Source organism: Bombyx mandarina, chromosome 10, assembly GCF_030267445.1.
Source record: "Bombyx mandarina strain Sakado chromosome 10, ASM3026744v2".
NCBI classification, from domain to species: Eukaryota; Metazoa; Arthropoda; class Insecta; order Lepidoptera; family Bombycidae; genus Bombyx; species Bombyx mandarina.
In genome coordinates, this window is record NC_143217.1 from 15,355,696 (window position 1) to 15,375,368 (window position 19,673).

At 38.3% G+C, this 19,673-nt stretch overlaps 1 protein-coding gene across 5 annotated transcripts in view; it reads left to right on the top strand.

Moving 5' to 3' along the window:
- Positions 1-19,673, top strand: part of LOC114246971 (uncharacterized) — a 357,666-nt gene that overhangs the window by 120,658 nt on the left and 217,335 nt on the right. The window lies entirely within an intron of this gene.

Consider the following 19,673-nt stretch of genomic DNA (forward strand, 5'->3'; position numbering starts at 1 on the left):
ATGGTAATTTTAAAAAACACGCACGCGCTTTCCTTCATAATAGCCGCGAACTAAAAAGCCGCTGTGGGAAATAGATACGGCAATCTAACAAAGAACCTTGTTGGAAACTATTTAGGTTTGTGGGAAGGGTCTAGTTGAATTGGGAACCTAAAGTGTACTTACTATTCATTGTGAGACGATGTAAAAATATATACATAATTTTGAAATTGTTGTTTGTTGGTACTGTTTCAAAATTAAATAAATATTAAAGTAATAATTCATATTGAACATTATGAACGTCATTAAATATTAATCTCATTATTAAATATTACTATTATAATATCTTATTAAGAATAATACAATAATTTACATTCGGTTTAAAGGGTGGGGCAGCCGTTGAACTATACTGAGATCTTAGAACTTATATCTCAAGGTGGGTGGCGCATTTACGTTGTAGATGTCCATGGGCTCCAGTAACCACTTAACACCAGGTGGGCTGTGAGCTCGTCCACCCAATTAATCAATAAAAAAAAATACCGAACAAATTTTTCGCATCGCCAAGTGGAGATATTCTGGGGAGTGCATCTAAAATCGAATTCCTGAATACTAAATACAAAGGACACGTCTTTGAACGAAGGCTGGTGGTAGTTGATGCGAAAAGTATGTCACACTAATGTTTTTTATACTGCACGCTATGTATTTTTATGATAAACTTTTTGTGATCTCATTCTTAAATTTATCTTAGTACCTAGTTTAAATTAGCTGTAAGTTTCTCCTTCCATTTTGTATGCCAACAGGCAGAATGTTCTGGTATAGAATACATTTTATACTAAGACCATACTTGTACCTGCATTCTATACAAATAAAGAAATTATTATTATTACAATTAAAAATCGGGGACAATGGCGACGCGCGGGTTTTTAACTACACCTGCGCATTAGATCGCGGATTCATGAAATATCAAGTTCAGAAAACGTTTAATTTATTAATTGCCTAGATGATGTAGAGTTTATAAGAATCTAGAAACTTAATAGTTTTGTTAATCGCACTGGCGTATTACAAAATAATTAAGCAATCGTTGAATTTTTAAGCTATTGCATGGCTTCTATCGCGAGTCTTGAGCGCGCCGACTGAATCAAGAAATTTCGTAACGAAAATAACCTGACACCCCGACTACGCCTACTATGTAGTTCACGTTCAACACATTCACACGTTGCGCTGGTGTAGTGTTTGTGAATAAGCGCGCGGCGTGACGTCGCACTGCATGAGCATCCTGAAAAGTCTGCCGATCTCTCTCTCACGCGGTCTAGTTTATGAGTGTGAAGTGGACACTTAATGTTTTGCTTTTGTTAATGTTTATAAATATAGCGTGGTCTTATTTTTGTTATTGTTTTAATATTAAATTATTATTGTCTAATTGTAATTGCATAAGTTGATAAAAAATGCTTTGCAATAGCTTTACCGCGGCAGTCCCCGAGTGCCACACGTCTTTTATTTTTTATTTTTATCGCACCGCGAATAGCTTGCCCTATTTTCGAGTAATTATTAAGTATTCAAGAGACACGTCGCGGTTACAAAACGCGAGTGTAACAAAAGGGTGTTTTATTTCAACTTACAAGTATAATTACTTTGGTCCTGCGCGTTTTTATTGTAATACAAGCTGTAGGTAAGTCATACTATAATGATATGTGCAATTTTGGGTTAATTTGCGCAATAAAACCTATACGAGCTGACAGTCCGTCGGTCCGACTTTAGATGGAGTATGATCCCAAATGTCTTTGAATTAAGACGGGAAATCGACTCTTCCGCACAGTTTTAAATATAGATGGAATGGTACTTATGAGTACTGCCCCAGCTCATCCAAAATGCCAGAAAAAGTGGCAAGTTACCAATAGTTCCTCTTGTTCATTTAAGAAGTAGTACTATAGACTATTATAGACAGTATTATTTGTATTCTCAAAAGTGTGTATATTGCCTACCGAGTTTCTCGCCGGATCTTCTCAGTGGGTCGCGTTTCCGATCCGGTGGTAGATTCTGCGAAGCACTGCTCTTGCTAGGTAGGACCAGTTTAGCAACACTTCCGGTTTGAGCCCCGAGAGCTCACCTACACGCTAGGGTGAAAATGAAATAGCCTCTCAAGGCTATCAGCATAGGTAGGGAAAAAAGTGTATAAAGTTAAAGTTGTATGACTTACAGTAGACTCAAAAGACTTTCTAAAAGAAATCACAGGTGGATTCTTTCAATTAATGAATTTCTTACTTTCAACATTTTCTTCGGTTTTTGCAAAGCGTAGATGTAATAAATAAAAATTACCTTTATAGTTTCTGCTTGGATCATCCATCCGAAATCTGTTCGTATTATGCGAGATTATACTGCAAAAGTAATTTTCATATGTACATAGATTTAATAAACTTACGATTGCAATGTGTAACGTATTTTGTTTTCTGTAAAATCAATTATATTGTTATGGGACAAAATGATTACTACGTGTCACCACACTATTTCGGGGGGCAGTCTGAAATTAAATCGATACTTAAATGACTCACAATCGATTTTTCGTCTTAATTATGAACTGTTTCATTAAATAAAGATATTTTTGATTGGCACACGTCACTCGTACGAACGATGTGATTTATTTACAAAAGAACCTTTGATTGGATTTCGTAACCATGAGTCCAAAGGGACTGTGTCCAATTTATGCTCTATTGTATTTATTATAAAAAAAATAATGTAACATTAATATTTTTAAATGTAATATTTCGTGTTTTTTTACTGGACAACGCGGTATGTATTTTGTTAGCTACTGACAACAAAAAATCATAACTGTTTTAATAGTTTCTTTAGGGGTTTGATTAAAATGTAATGACCAATCATTATTGTACGTAATTTGAATGATTTATAATTTGAATTCCTAATCGAAGTGCTTACAATCAATCTGATATTACATTAAAATAAAAACACGAATTATGAAAGCATGACGTCATACGTGTGTAATCAACTGAACTTGCTCACGGTAATAAGGCCGTGAAATTCTCCTTCGGTTTTCGTAGATATTATTAAAGCCTTTTTTTTACACTACATGAGTGAATGAGCTCCGCAATCCATCTGGTGCTTCGCGGTTACCGGAGCCCATAGATATCACGACATGAATACCACTTTAAGACGCTTTAACCCGCTTTAAGACTCGACGCATCAATTGTATTATACTAATTATGCAAATTATTATTTTTGCGAATTTGGTTTTAACTGCAAGATGTTTAGTTTATTCCTTCATTGTGGAAGTCATTCGTGTGCACATGAGTTTAGTACATGTTTCATTTAAAAAAAAAGGTATCCGCCAGCGGGAATTGAACACGGGTACACTCGCATCGCTCGATACGATTACACCCGCCGTCTTATCAAGACTACCTCGACTTCTAACGATCGCTTTCTGGCGTCACACGTACTGTACTTGGTAAAGACCGTGATTGGTAAAGTTTGTGCAGTTATTTTGTAAAACTTAGCCGATGCACAATTTGCTTTTGGACCCAATTTTAGTGAGTGCTCTGAGACATTTTGACTGGTGGTAGGACCTCTTGTGAGTCCGCGCGGGTGGGTACCACCACCCTGCCTATTTCTGCTGTGAAGCAGTAATGCGTTTCGGTTTGAAGGGTGGGGGAGCCGTTGTAACTATAAGGAGACCTTAGAACTTATATCTCAAGGTGGGTGGCGCATTTACGTTGTGGATGTCTATGGGCTCCAGTAACTACTTAACACCAGGTGGGCTGTGAGCTCGTCCACCCATATAAGAAAAAAATAAAACCTTATGCGTGTTCACGAGCAATCTTCATAATAATAGGAAACCGCTAATATTTATAGCGTATTCTCTGTCGGTGGGGTATGTTGTCAGGCGATTCTATTTCTAGCACACAGTATACTTTCCCGTTGACGGGGGCGACAGTCGATATACAGTACTATTGAGACTTCGATTGACGTCTCAAAGCAGGTGATGGCATTTAAGTTGCGATGTCCATGGGCCACATCTTAACGTCAATTCTTTTCGGAACCAACTTATAGGTTTTCATATTCGATGAACGGAATCTAAACAGTAAACTGTTTACTGTACTTTTTTTTATTGCCCTTGTAGGCAGACGAGCGCACGGCCCACCTGATGGTGAGTGATTACCGTCGCCCATGGACTTCAGCAATGCCAGGGGCAGAGCCAAGCCGCTGCCTATCGCTTAATACTCTCCAGAAGCCTCGTTTGAAGAAGGACATGTCATAGCGCTCGGGAAACACCGTGGAGGGGAGATCATTCCATAACCGGATGTCCTTGAAATTACAGGTTAATTTTTTGACAAAAACGAATTTTAGTTTCCGATATAGATATAGCATGCGAGAAATTGTGGCGTACACGTGTTCTTGTCGCGTGTGCCTCGACTGGACAGGAACTCGCGACCAGGGCTCAAGCTTTCCATCCATCAAGCACGAGGAATGCCGACCCCGTTAACTTTTTGCCCTCAAAATTACCGTTCGCTTGTTGCTTGATTGCACCGGCAAAATGCGTTTTTAATTTACACCTTATATGTTTTTTTGCAGTAAAACTATTTATTACAGACACTATGAAGAGTTAAAGTGTGTTCCATGTTCTATATCTCGAGGTGGGTGGCGCATTTACGTTTTAGATGTCTATGAGCTCCAGTAACCACTTAATACCAGGTGGGCTTTGAGCTCGTCCACCCATCTAATCAATAAAATGTTTTTTTTTTCGGTAACATAAAAACGGCCGTAGTATGTTTATGAGAAAACTATTTATGTTGTTGGTATTGAATTACTCAATAAAAGTAAGTGCAAAATTAATATGTTTTTATATTATGTACGGATGAAAGAGCAAGTAATGTGTAATTATGTTTAACAATGTAGCGACCCGTTGCGGCATGCTTTAAAATACACAAAAAAGGAACTTCGGACATTATTCTTCTACGGTTTCATTGCGCGTTATTAAGGTAATTTTAGTTGTATCCCTTTTATGGTTTTTTTTTCCTACCGATTCTAGTAACTTAGAGGGGTTATTTTAGATTCGCCGAGCTTGTAGGTGAGCTCACGGGGCTCAAACCTGATGACGTTGCTAACACGAACCCTAGCAAAACCCGTGCTTCGCAGAATCTACCACCGGGTCGGAAACGCAACCCACTGAGAAAATCCGGCGAGAAACTCAGTGGGCTGTTTCTGTGAGTTAATTTACTCGTCGAGTCCTTCGTAGCAAGCGACGGGTTCGACGAGAACGATGACTGGTGCTAGAGGTACCTAAAAGCACCGTTAGTGGATCGGGAGGATCCGAAATGACGTGATTATGGTTTCGCCGAACGCTCTGTACCTACAGAATGTAAAAATTTCGTTTCTCAAGTAGAAACGGAAATCAACATTACCCTAAAACAATAATATTCATTTAGGTAGGTATGTACTATAAACTAAGAATACCTAGTCAGGTCATAAGTATTGTCACACAGTAAAAACTTTTCTTTTAAAATGCTCGCCACAAAAAAGTTTATTGAACCCGAATTTCGAATTGTTCATGAAAATAAAAATAGTATACTTTTAGAATTTTACTCATTTTAAAATATGGAGTGGACGCTTAAAGAAGACCGTGTTGCAGTTATTGCGTTGCATCGTTGCGGTTACGCGCCAATTCAAATTTTTAACATACTGAAAAATTTGAATATAACCAAAAGATTCGTTTATCGTATCATCAAACGATACAATGAAGACTCTAGTGTAGATGACAGGTCAAGAAGTGGTCGTCTTCGGTCTGTTAGGACTCCAGCAGTGATAAAAGCTGTGAAGGCGCGAATTCAAAAAAATCCCAAACGTAAGCATAAACTGTTGGCCCTTCAGATGGGGTTAAGCAGAACCACGGTGAAAAGGGTGTTAAATGAAGACTTAGGGCTTCGGGCATATCGAAGAAAAACAGGACATCGTTTGAATGCTCGTCTAATGGACCTGATACTGAAGAGATGCCGCGCTTTGTTGAAGCGGTACGCGGGAAAAAAATATCGGGAAATTCTTTTTTCGGATGAAATATTCTTTACCGTAGAAGAGAGCTACAACAAACAAAATGATAAGGTGTACGCACACAGTAGTGAAAAAGCGAGCAACCGTATTCCGCGTGTCCAACGAGGTCATTTTCCATCCTCGCTCATGGTATGGTTGGGAGTTTCTTATTGGGGCTTAACAGAGGTACATTTTTGTGAGAAAGGTGTAAAAACGAATGCAGTTGTGTATCAAAATACAGTCCTGACGAACCTTGTGGAACCTGTTTCTCATACCATGTTCAATAACAGGCACTGGATATTCCAACAAGATTCGGCGCCAGCTCATAGAGCGAAGAGCACAAAGACTGGCTGGCGGCGCGTGAAATCGACTTCATCCGGCACGAAGACTGGTCCTCCTCCAGTCCAGATTTGAATCCGTTAGATTACAAGATATGGCAACACTTGGAGGAAAAGGCGTGCTCAAAGCCTCATCCCAATTTGGAGTCACTCAAGACATCCTTGATTAAGGCAGCCGCCGTTATTGACATGGACCTCGTTCGTGCTGCGATAGACGACTGGCCGCGCAGATTGAAGGCCTGTATTTAAAATCACGGAGGTCATTTTGAATAAACTTTAGTGTCATAAGAATCTATGTTTTGCTAAGTTCATTTTGGTATATGAATGGTTACATAATGAATAAACTTGTTTCAATTATTTTACATTAAACATGTGACAAAATTTATGACCTGACTAGGTATATCTTGCAAGTAAAATGTGTCAAGTCAAGTGTATATTCTTGTCGATTTTTGAAGTTAATATTTGGTGAACGCGCAATAGAACGCAAAGATAGTTGGCAATTGGTTCCATTATTTTATTCGCGTTACATTGTGCGCAGAAGTAAGTCGTCGTGGCCTAAGAGATAAGACGTCCGGTACATTCGTATTGAGCGATGCATCTGTGTTCGAATCCCAGGCGGGTTTTTCTAATGAATTACGTACTCAACAAATGTTCACGATTGACTTCGACGGTCAAGGAATAACATCGTGTAATAAAAGTGAAACCCGCAAAATTATGATTTGCGTAATTACTGGTGGTAGGACCTCTTGTGAGTCCGCGCAGGTAGGTACCACCGCCCTGCCTATTTCTGCCGTGAAGTAGTAACGCGTTTCGGTTTGAAGGTTAGGGCAGCCGTTGTAACTATACTCAGATCTTAGAACTTATATCTCAAGGTGGGTGGCGCATTTACGTTGTAGATGTCTATGGGCTCCAGTAACCACTTAGCACCAGGTGGGCTGTGAGCTCGTAGACACATCTAAGCAATAAAAAAAAAAGTTAAAGCTCAGTCAAAGTTGACAATAAGGCGCTAGTTATGGGGGTAAAAAATTGGAATATGGTGTCTCTGGATAGAGAATGTATAGAAAATAAAATAGAGCAAGCTAAAGCTATAGTGCCGTTGATTATGATATCAAATGTTCTTCAAAAACTTTAACAAGACATGTATACGTTTTTGAACTGGGTATTTTTGTATCATTGTCTCTGGAATGGCCAGTACCCTACTACCTGGCTTCATTTACGGAACGATTCGAATGCACCCTGTATTTAATAGTCGACGTTTTTCATCGACGCAGGTGTAAGCTCGCTGTAATTGTAAATACCAAATACGGTCTTGCTCATTACGGGTTATCCAAGGTTTATAAGCTTGTTAAAAAAAGACTTACAAAAATTGTTTGCCTACCTACCATCCAGTTTCCTATTCGGACTTCACTGTGACTAGCGGGCGAGCTCACTGGGCTTAGACTGAGAGAATTAGCTACATCTGTCAGCAAGAGCAGCGCTTTGTCGAATCTACCACCCGTTAAGAGGATTATCGCGCCGCTTTCTCGGAGAAGCGTTCCGACGCTGCCTTCAGACACTTACATATTGGTACTAGATCTAAATTCTGATGAAGATTTATATTCGTCACTAGCGGGACTGTCTTATTTGGAGTTGACCCTGCTTGTAGAAGATCTTGAAAGCGTGGTAGCCACAATATCAAGTTTACCTGTAAACATTAGTATAAAAAAAATCTGTTAGCTTTCGAATGTATATTGAAGACACGCACGTATTGTAATGAACATGTCAGTTTCGCTACGCTGTCATTTCGGATTCGTGTTCGTGTCAATTCAGAAGAGAGACGACCGACATCTGGGACGTGTAAAGGAACTGACATTGGCAACGGTATTTTGAGACCACCGGGCGGCGTGTACTGTTTGCGTCGTTGGTGTGTTCAAATTATTTGTTAATTGTATATTGATTTTCTTTTTTTTCTTTTTATTGCTTAGATGAGTGAACGAGCTCGAAGCCCACCTGGTGCTAAGTGGTTACTGGAGCTCATAGACATCTATAACGTAAATGCGCCACCCACCTTGAGATATAAGTTCTAAGGTCTCAGTATAGTTACTCTAAGGTCTCAGTATTTGTGGTGGAGGAGCGTTAAGCACCGGAATACATGGGCAATCGTAGCTTGAATAGTGGCACCCACTTTGAGGCTTGAAGTCAGAATCTTAATTGTTTTGTTCGACTACCCTCTTTCTCTTCAAAATGGAATGCTGATTGCTTTGGAGCATAAACATAAACATTGTTCCTTCCCGAGAGGTTTTACCAGTTGGATTTTTATAAAACCGCGTCATTCTTTGCGATGCAAAGGACAATGCCCATTTAATTTGGGCGCTTGTGCCCCTAAAAAAAATTAATTGTCTGTCATGATGGTTTTAGCTTAATTTTATAAACAAAGAAATATCGTTTCATATTCTGAAAACGATTTTTATATTCTCACCCAGGTTTAAGAGAAATCTGATTTTTTCTGCAGCTAAAATTAAGTTTTTGATTGTTTTCTTGGAAATCAATAATCGCTCTCATAATTAGTTACAGTGTTAAATAAGTTAAATGTGGTTAATGTTGCTAGAAAGAAGCCCTTATGTATTATACATTTTATTAATATTATATCCTCATAATATTAATAAAATGAAGGTTGTTTCTGAGAATGGACCTCATTGACCCTTCTTCCGGAAATGAAAATCCGGAAGCCGGCAACGATATTGTTGTTGTTGTTTTTAAATTCGCCAATAGGCAGGCAAAGAGCATAGCCTATACAGCCTAGTCTGTCGTAGTTATATTATTTTCATGTCAATAAAAAGCCGGCGAATCTCTTTTTATTGCTTTTTGGGAGTTTTGACGTCATTTCGACGAATAGCACATTGACTGCGCGTGAGTTTCCGCAGACCTTTTATCTTAAAAAAAAAAGCCGGTCACTGCTATGTTAGCCGCAGTTTTATACCAATGCCTCAATAATCGTGAACAACGATTATTGACGTTTAATACACAACGCCCAATGTATATTCCTATATTATACATCACAATAAACTATTAAAAAAACATTAAAATAAAACTTCAAGTGACGCTTCACTCGGGTTGCTGCCAAAACTCTCTGACCATAGATAATAAGAATAAATAATGGTGGGCCATTGAGATTTTTACTAATAAGTGGTTTAAGTTAAACTTCATAATAAAAAAAATAATGGCATATAACAGCATATATCTCTGAACACTAAAGTACTTGATAACTTTCGTAACTGACTTAAGCTACGTTTAGATACAAAAAGCTTTTAATGTGCATTGACTTTTTATCTTAAAGATTATTATTTATTTGTTTAACATTATGCACAAAGCTAAACCTAAAGCTCATGTTTGTTATGCTTTTTTATTGCTTAAATTGGTGAACGAGCCATTAGTCGACCTGGAGTAAAACAGTTGTATGTAAGTCCATCATAAAATTTTAATATGTCATGAAAATATCTAAAAAGACATTCAAATCAAAGCGCGTGTGATACAGAATGACAATGGGCTTCGTAAAACTTTTTTTTATGTTGTTCTCTACATAGATTTGTAACCGTAGATGGGACATTTATGTTTGAGTTTGAGTGTTGCGCTCGCGAGCTTCTCAGAGGCCATTGAACGCTAATGACTGATTGCTGACGTGATGTCCAGCTGAATGACGCCATCCTCATTTAGAGGCGAGATCGGAGCCTCGATTATACTATGATGTTGGCTGTCGTATTTTTCGAACTAAATTACATGATTACTTTGCGATGGATAGAATCAAAACATGAAGGTTGGATTCACACGGCATTGTCCTGCACGTTTATTTGCAGTATACGTTTTAACGAATGAATAGTGGCATACATTGTGCATTGTACATTGTAATTTGTATAGAACCATTCAATGGTCGTTTGTACTGCAAAAAATCGTACACTGCTTATGCGTTTAAACGAATACTCAACGGATTAGTCAAGCAAATCGAATGAAATTTAAGCCTCGGATACACTTATTGTATAAATAAACATACAAAAAAAATCATCCTAGTCTTTATTTGCTATAGAAAAAAAAAAAATTTTTTTATCAAGAAATAGAAAATAAAATGCATATACTTCGTTTCCAATTTATCCGGGAGGAAAAGAAGATAACATCGTCGGAAACTACGGGTAGTGAACGAGACTGGTGGTAGGACCTCTTGTGAGTCCGCGCGGGTGGGTACAACCACCCTGCCTATTTCTGCCGTGAAGCAGTAATGCGTTTCGGTTTGAAGGGTGGGGCAGCCGTTGTAACTATACTTGAGACCTTAGAATTTATATCTCAAGGTGGGTGGCGCATTTACGTCGTAGATGTCTATGGGCTCCAGTAACCAATTAACACCAGGTGGGCTGTGAGCTCGTCCACCAACCTAAGCAATAAAAAAAAAGACATGTTCGGGGCATGTTGCACAATTTGTCCCCTAGTGTATCAGTGGCTGAACGTTGCAGTGGCGCATAGTATAGCTCTGTCTCGTTCACACATTCGTTTTTACACGAATGAAAATCTACCGTACGAACACCCGAGTGATTGTACGTTAAAATAACGAATACAAAGAAAACGTGCAGGACAATGCCGTGTGAACTAGTGAACCCAGCCGAACGGTTTCACTGCAACTTAAATCGCATCTGTTCATCGAAATCTTTGAGCGATATTCGGTTGAGGAACACGTCGCCTCCGTTATCACTCACTTAGCGGTCGCCACGCTAGTTTTATTGTAGGTACCTACATATTTTTCAATCCATACACTCGCGTATAGATAGATAGCTTGCTTTATAGTTTATAGTGTCCTGTTTAACGCACGTAAAAGCTGTCAAATAAAGCCTTTTTAAATCGCTTTAAAACCATTGCGTTTTTTTTTTTGTGGAAGCAGCAGCAGGACCTCTTGTGAGTTCGCACGGGTAGGTACCTCCACCGTGCCTATTTCTGCCGTGAAGTAGTAATGCGGTTCAGTTTGAAGGGTGTGGGGCAGCCGTTGTAACTATACTGAGACCTTAGAACTCATATCTCAAGAGGCGGCACTTACATTGTAGATTTCTATGGGCTCCAGTTAACAGGTAGGCTGTGAGCTCGTTCACCCGGCTATTAAATAAAAAGAAAAAAAAATTATAACACCATCAATTGAAACATAAATAAAGCATCTCGCGACAGCCCTAACTAACATACATTATAAAAAGACGAGAAAAAAAAAACCTTAATCTTCGAGTTCGAAAACATGAAAATTCACAAAAGAAATATATTGTCATTATTTTATTACCGTCTTAAATATCAGTTTGAATGTTAACAAAGTAGCACGACCCTCAGCTTTGAGGAGCTAACAAAGTATCACCCACTGAGTACAAGTACGAGTGAGTATTGCATGCGCTAAAGAGGAACAGTGTTGTCATGTTTTTATTAAATCAAATTAGTAGAATAAAATTTTAAATTTTTTTCGAAAATTGAAAAATTTCAATCACATTAAGGATTAACACTAACAAAGGTGATTGGGCACTTGACTGACGCAAGACTAGCTAATGGCGGCTCGGCCTGCAACTGAATCCGTTCAAATCTAATTCATTATAATCCGATTTAACAAATAAAAACTACTTTTACGATTTAATTTCTTTTTTTTTTCCTTCATATTACCAATATTCTGACAGGTTCAGCTAAACTGGGCAATAGTGTCTTTGTTATTACAGATGCGCTAATCTTATTAAATATACCTAAATTAACCGTTAATCAAATTAAACAGTCATAGCTCTTTAAGCGCGAACCGTCGATAGATCGACTCTATTAATCCGTGTACAGTGCAGAGCGTCGGAATACAGACTATTTGCGCGCAATTAGATTATAGGTATCGACATTTACGGACGAATATATAACTATGTTTCTAATAAGCTCACAACATTTGTAAATAACCATTTAAAATTATTTTGCTGTGAATTTAGCTTTGCTTTTTGTATTTTTTTTAAGTTAAGGTTTTTTCAAGGAACTTTGCTCAAAAAAAATCTTCAGAAAGTTTTGCAAAATATATGAAAATAAGCTCACCACTAAAAGGTTTACGAATTTATTTTAAATACATACATACCGTAATTTTTTTTTCTACGACAACACCAAATTTCAATTCAAAAATAAAATGTATGTAGAAAAAAAGAACAAAAAAAAAAAAGAAAGTAATTTTATCGGTTACGCATTTAATACTTAAAAACCGTTTTATGCGAAAGTCGAATAGCGATAAAATCATCCCGATGATATCCACAACGATATCACGATCCGTTGCGCGTTCGCATCGCCCGGCGGCGCGAACCCTTTTTTTTGTTTTTACAATTTTTTGGCTTTTATATATTACCGAATCGTGAGTGAGATTCGAAAGATTTCAAACACGATCACGTATTCAGAAAAAAAAAGAGAAAAAACTATGAAATATGGCTACGGCAAGATCGATATTGTTTCAAAGATTTTTGTGATGCCACTCGATTTCGATTTTTTTTAAACCTTGCCAAAGAATCCCGAATGATTTTCGATACGATTTCAGATGTACTCAGGATTTGTAATTTTTTTTGGTACTGTTATAATACCCGATTACAACATGGTCAATATAAAGTAAACTGCTGACCGAGCCTCAGTTGTTTATTTCGTTTCTAAGTAATCAATTCAAATCAAATGTTTCGTCAGCATTTCCGTTACCACGGAAAGGCAGATCGATTTGAAACCTCGTTGTGGACACTTATCTAAAACGTGACAAACTTGTACTTTCTTATAATAAAATTACTTTTTTTCCAGTTTCTGTAAAAAGTGATTTTTTTAAAAGTCTCCTACATCCCACCCCGTAACAGTACCTCATTGCTGGTTATCTCGAGTACACAAGCTCACAAGGCTCGGCTAACATATTTTGCCCTAGTAAAAGCAGTGCTTCGCTGAACCTACCACCGGAAGTTTTCTATGAACGACCACCAACGTCGCGACCAGTGGTCCCCTAGTCCCCCCCCACAACAAAGCCGTTTCGAATAACCGTGACATTCGAATAAAAAATACTTTAATTAACAATCCAGGAAATATATTTAAGGATGTGACGAATTAAATTTATTTTTGTATTACTTATAACTAGTTTATTGGTTTAATATTACTAGCTACCGTCTATACGATTTAGTCTTCCGTCACTACGACAAATGTAAATTAGTTATTCGAAAATAATATAATTAACATAAAAAACGCAAGATCAAATAGTAAAATTAGTTTTAATTATTATATTTATATGGCACGCGAAAATCGAAGAGAATACTTTAAAATTGTTTTTACAATTGTCACAAAAAGAAAATTAGGTAATTAAAGAAGAATTTCCGTAAAATCCCTATATATAAAAATTAATTGCCGTTCGTGAGTCTCGCTAAAACTCGAGAACGGCAGGACCGATTTGGCTAATTTTGATCTTGAATGATTTGTGGAAGTCCAGAGAAGGTTTAAAAGATAAATAAATATGAAAATGCTCGGAATTAAATAAAAATAACAATTTTGTTTTTCCTTTGATGTGTCCCCCGTCGGACGGATTCCTTTTGTTTGATTTAAGTTATTTTGTACAAAAGTTTAGGTCTTTTATTTATCGATTAAGGCACTACGAAGTCTGCCAGGTCAGCTAGTTTGAAATAATTTAGAAATAGAAGTTTTTCTGCCGTATGTTCCAACTTAACATTCGTAATTAGAAATTTTCACCTTTTATTAATTAATGTCAGAATGGACGAGGGTGTGTCGTAAATAGCAAAGAACGCCAAGTCAATCACGAATAACCGGCGAGTTTATTTATAAAGTTTTCTTGGAAACGCACCCGTTTAGTCATATGTCTACAAATAATGTCCCACATTGTGTACCGGCCATTATTTACAATTATAAAACAACATTAAAACGCTTTGTGTGGTAATTAAGATTTTTTTTTGTTTACATTAATTTAATAAGCATAAGCAGTAATGCGTTTCGGTTTGAAGGGTGGAGCAGCCGTCGTAACTATACTGAGATCTTAGAACTTATATCTCAAGGTGGGTGGCGCATTTACGTTGTAGATGCCCATGGGCTCCAGTAACCACTTAACACTAGGTGGGCTGTGAGCTTGTGAGAGCAATAAAAAAAATAAATTAATTTAATATTTGGATTAAAAAACAATTCTTTTTTTTTATTGCTTAGATGGGTGGACGAGCTCACAGCCCACCTGGTGTTAAGTGGTCACTGGAACCCATGGACATCTACAACGTAAATGCGCCACAAACCTTGAGATATAAGCACTAAGATCTCAGTATAGTTACAACGGCTGCCCCACCCTTCAAACCGAAACGCATTACTGCTTCACGGCAGAAATAGGCGGGGTGGTGGTACCTACCCGTGCGGACTCACAAGAGGTCCTACCACCAGTAATTACGCAAATAATAATTTTGCGGGTTTGCGGTTTTAAATTCTGGTTTAATGTCGCTTTATTATTTCCGATGACGTCAGCCCGCGGTAACGAATTATTTATGAGTATTTATTTTATTAATTTTTTCTTATCGACGTGCTTCAGGCACTTTTTTGACGTTTGAAAAAATTTATAACAATATTACCTATTAAGGGGGACCGGATAAGTCTAATCTCAGAGAGTTGAATCGGAAATTAGTTTTTTTTTCCCTACCTAAGCTGATAGATAGCCTTGAGAGGCTATATCAGCGTCGCCTTAACTAGTAGGTGAGCTCACGGGGCTCAAACCTGATGACGTTGCTAACACGAACCCTGGCAAGAGCCGTGCTTCGCAGAATCTACCACCGGATCGAAAACGCGACCCACTGAGAAGAAACTCAGTGGGCTGTGTCTGAGGGAGGAAATTAGAAGTAAAGGCTAAAAACAACTGGGCGTTCAATCAAGTGAAAGTTGTGATTGCCTTATTTATTAATGGTAGACTATTTAAAATTCCCACCAAGTAACTACCGCATCTTATCTATTTCTAGATTCCACACATTCTAGATTACGTTATGTCCATACTTCCAACTTTTTCTAAGGAAAAATGTAAATTAATTAAATTAAATACACGCATTACAGCTATTTGCGAACCATAGTCCGTACATATTATGTATGCGATTCGTATAAGGAACTGGTAAAGCACGCTTAAAAACTAAACACGTCAGACGGCAGACTGTTTGACGGGTATTTCGTCACAGACTAGACTGATGTAAATGTCGATTTGTTTTATGGTTCATTGCCTAAGATTGAATAAAATCTGAGAAGTTAATAGTTTATAGGGAAAGAATAGTTTATAAAGAAAGTAATTAGTTTTTATTAGTAACTAGCTGACCCGCCGACTTCGTAGTGCCTCAATCGATAAATAAAAGAACTAAACTTTTGTATAAAACAAACTTAAAACAAACAAAAGGAATCCGTCCGACGGGGACACATAAAAGGAAAAACAAAATTGTGTTTTTTATTTAATTCCGAGCATTTTCATATTTATTTACCTTTTAGATCTTCTTTGGACTTCCACAAATAATTCAAGACCAAAATTAGCCAAATCGGTCCAATCGTTCTCGAGTTTTAGTGAGGCTAACGAACAGCAATTCATTTTTATATGTATTATAGATTATTGAACTATGTAAAATTGGGAAATCGACTTAAATAAATTACTTAATTATTACAAATGGCGTTCATAACCCTCTTCACGCTTCTTCTGTTCTCATGACGAAGATCCATTTAAAAGAGACCTTCCTCCCGCTAGAGGCCAAATTAAAATTGTGACCTCATCAATAACGATCCAAAAACTTCAAAACTACTGCGGTCTCTGTCTCCAGTAGACTCCCAGCACTGCTCATGAAAACACCATCTCGATTTCATGCAGGGGCTTTTGGCGCAAGCCCGCAGAGCCTTCTTAACGGCACCCCTTTTCTGACACTGAGTTTTTCTGTTAAATCTTTTCTACCTAGATATTGTGGTAGGCAGCGGCTTGGCTTTGTCCTTGGCATTGCTCACCATCTCTTACTCTCTCTCTCACACCATCAGGTGGGCCGTGTGCTCATCTGCCTATAAGGGCAAAAAAAAACCTAGATATCAGAGTCCTCCCCCTTCTTCTTGCGTCGTATTCCTCAGTGCTAAGGGTCGTGACCTTTACGGAGCACTTTTCTTTGGACGATGTTTCTCTATTCCTTCCTATCTCCTGCGCAGTGGGTAGCGATATTGATGCTGGAGTACAACGTGGTCTTAATTTGATCGGACCCGTGCATGGGCCTACGCCCCCTAGGCCTCTTTCCTTCCACTTTACCTGTGATGAGTTCCTCGCACCGTGACCGAAAAACTCGAGAATACTACGCAGGCAAACGGTGGATATATTATTAGATATCAGAGTAGCGGAAACAAAATTCCTTATTAAGATACCTTATTAAAAAAAATCTTATTTCACGAGAAGTCGATCACGAAACTAAAACAAATGATTTGTCGAACACGGACGCAACAAAACTTCGACATCAGTAAATGCCATCAAAGGTCACCCGTTAACAAGATCACGACACTGACAACTCTGTTTATCGGTTTATCATCATTGTTATTCACAGTCGAACGCCTGCAACTAGTGACTTGGCGAATGAGCAATATTTAAACATTGGTCAATAGTCTTCGGTTTTTAGGACTAGGTGTATTTTTAGTTAATAAGCCTAGCTAGAGAGAGCAGGTGACCTGTTGCACCTGTTGCGTACGAGGTGACCAGAGACTGGAGATATACGATTATTGATGCGGCCACACACTTTGAGATAGAATCCAGGAAAAATACCACTCATATCACTCGGCCACAAACTAGGATCCTTGTAGTATGGTCTCCAGAGACTGACACGTATATACGATTCAATAAACACATGTATATAGATATTAAACAGCCACCCAAAGACCAAACAAACTTATTCATCAGACGAATGTATGTCCGATGTGGGAATCGAACCCGCGACCCTCAGTCCAGCAGTCAGGAGTGCTAATTACTGTGTCATAAACATGATGTCTATGTTTTAATTGACCTAGACGTAATCTAGGCTATCGTCGCCCTAAACATATCTTATCGGATCCTTCCGATTCATTCCGATTTGGTGCATTTAGGTACTTACTCTAAGTACCGATCACAATTCTCGTCGTACTCGTCAAATACGACCAAGAGTTCGATATGCAATCTAACCCATAGATACAGCCCACTGAGTTTCTCGCCGGATCTTCTCAGTGATCCGATCCGGTGGTAGATTTAGCGAAGTACTGCTTTTGCTAGGACTAGGGTTAACAAATTCTCTCAGGTGTTGGAATAGCAACTTAGGCTACCAGCTATTAGTAAGTAAAATGTAGTGTATATATTTAAAGTATATCCCACCCTTCAAATCGAAACGCATAACTGCTACTTACAATACGATCTACCACCGGAATAAATTAGCGGTTAACCTCATCTGATACGATCATCATGATCAGCCTGTATCTCACCACTGCCGGATGTAGGTCTCTTTCATAGTCGGCCACAATGAACGATCCTTCGCCTTTCGCATCCAATCTTTTCGCCACAAGTCATTGGTCCATCGGGCAGGGGGACGCCCAATGCTACGGTTACCAGTAAGTGGTATCTAGTGTAGTCTGATATGATAAGCTGCTAAATTTGAACACTACCTTCTTGTCCAGGCCTGCATCGATGACCCCGGATCAAGTGATGATCACTGTACCGTAATATCGTTAAATAATCCAAAACAAACTCTAGATTAAGCCTAAAAGCGCACTCAATCACTCGTTGCAGAGTTCGTTGCACCCGCGCACTTGCCTCAAACATTAAGATAATAGCGGACCACTGAATCAACTGTGTTACTTTATCTCGTAGATTATGAATGAACCGAGCCGTAATTTGTACTGAAAGGGTTTCAGTTCGTAACATTTACGATTATAATTTATCTTAATCACAAGTAGTCGTATTATGTAAGCCCCTTCTGTGAAAATAGAAATAAAAGGGAGATTTTGTATTAACGGTTTTAAGGTTTTGGTTTCGCTGGCCCGATTTTTTTTAAGTTATTGACCAGGTAAACTCGCTGTCAACTTGATTTCCATCCAAGAGTCGTAGCTGCAGGTATAACAGCTATTGTACACTTCAAAGCTGAACGGAACTCAAAGGTCTTCAAAGACAACTCCAATAAGAATGGCCCTCATTTTAAGCCGAAGCCAAAGTTGATTTAGTATTGCTGCTGAATCAAAATTAATGTAATTTTGGTATGAGTTTGAGTAGGTCCTGGTAGGTTGGTTCAGAGTTACAAGTGGACCTGAAAGGTAGCGGTGCAATTAGGTTCAATTTTTGTTGTTGTTGTTAGACATCAACAAAGTAAATGCCGCAACCCACTTTGAGATATAAGTTCTAAGGTCTCAGTATAGTTACAACGGCTGCTCCACCCTTCAAACCGAAACGCATTACTGCTTCACGGCTGCAATAGGCAGGGTGGTGGTACCTGCCCGTGCTGACTCACAAGAGGTCCTACCACCAGTAATACTCAGAAACTCAGTGGGCTGTGTCTGTGGGTTCTACTGTGGTAGTCCTGTAATTTATAACGCATATGTTGGTCAAGTGATAAAGTTCATCGACCCCGTAGTGTCAATCAGCCTTATGTATGGACCATGGTGTTTAGTATTATACAGTAGAACTAATGGCGAACACCATATGCCTTGAATATTTTACTTCGATGAAATAATTTTGATACTTGTATTATTTTTAATTTATTGATTTGTAAAGACACTTGGATATTATAACCTTTTTTATATTTTTTATGGGCGGGTAGGTTGCCGCTGTCTGTAAAAGGCAGTATGGAAAATGTTTGTGAATAAATCTTACATTTGTAACGCAGTTGCGTATGGTAGCTCTGTGGGTTTGACTTGGTCTGATTTTGTTAGTTCGTTCCGTTTTACTGCTTGATTGGTTCTTTGAGTTTCATTTAATTAGTAGTACACATTTAGTAATAACTAGCTGTACCCGTCCGCTTCGCTGGGCATTTAAAATTAACATTATCATTTCTCACCCCCACAAAGATTCTCATCATTAACGCCCCCACAACTAGTGTAGGGAGCCCAACACACATATAAATATTAGTATATCCATTAAGTACATGTATTTTCTACATGGATACCAAGTTTCAAGTCAATCGGATGCATGGTTCAGTAGTTATAACGGAACGTCCGTGAAAACCAGTGTAGATTTATATATTAGTATAGATTGTTAGTGGAGAAGACTGACATACAGTCACGATCCTCAGCATTGAGGGAACGACCAGAAAGAGAAATAGATTGTACTTAGAGCATATGATCTGAGTTTAA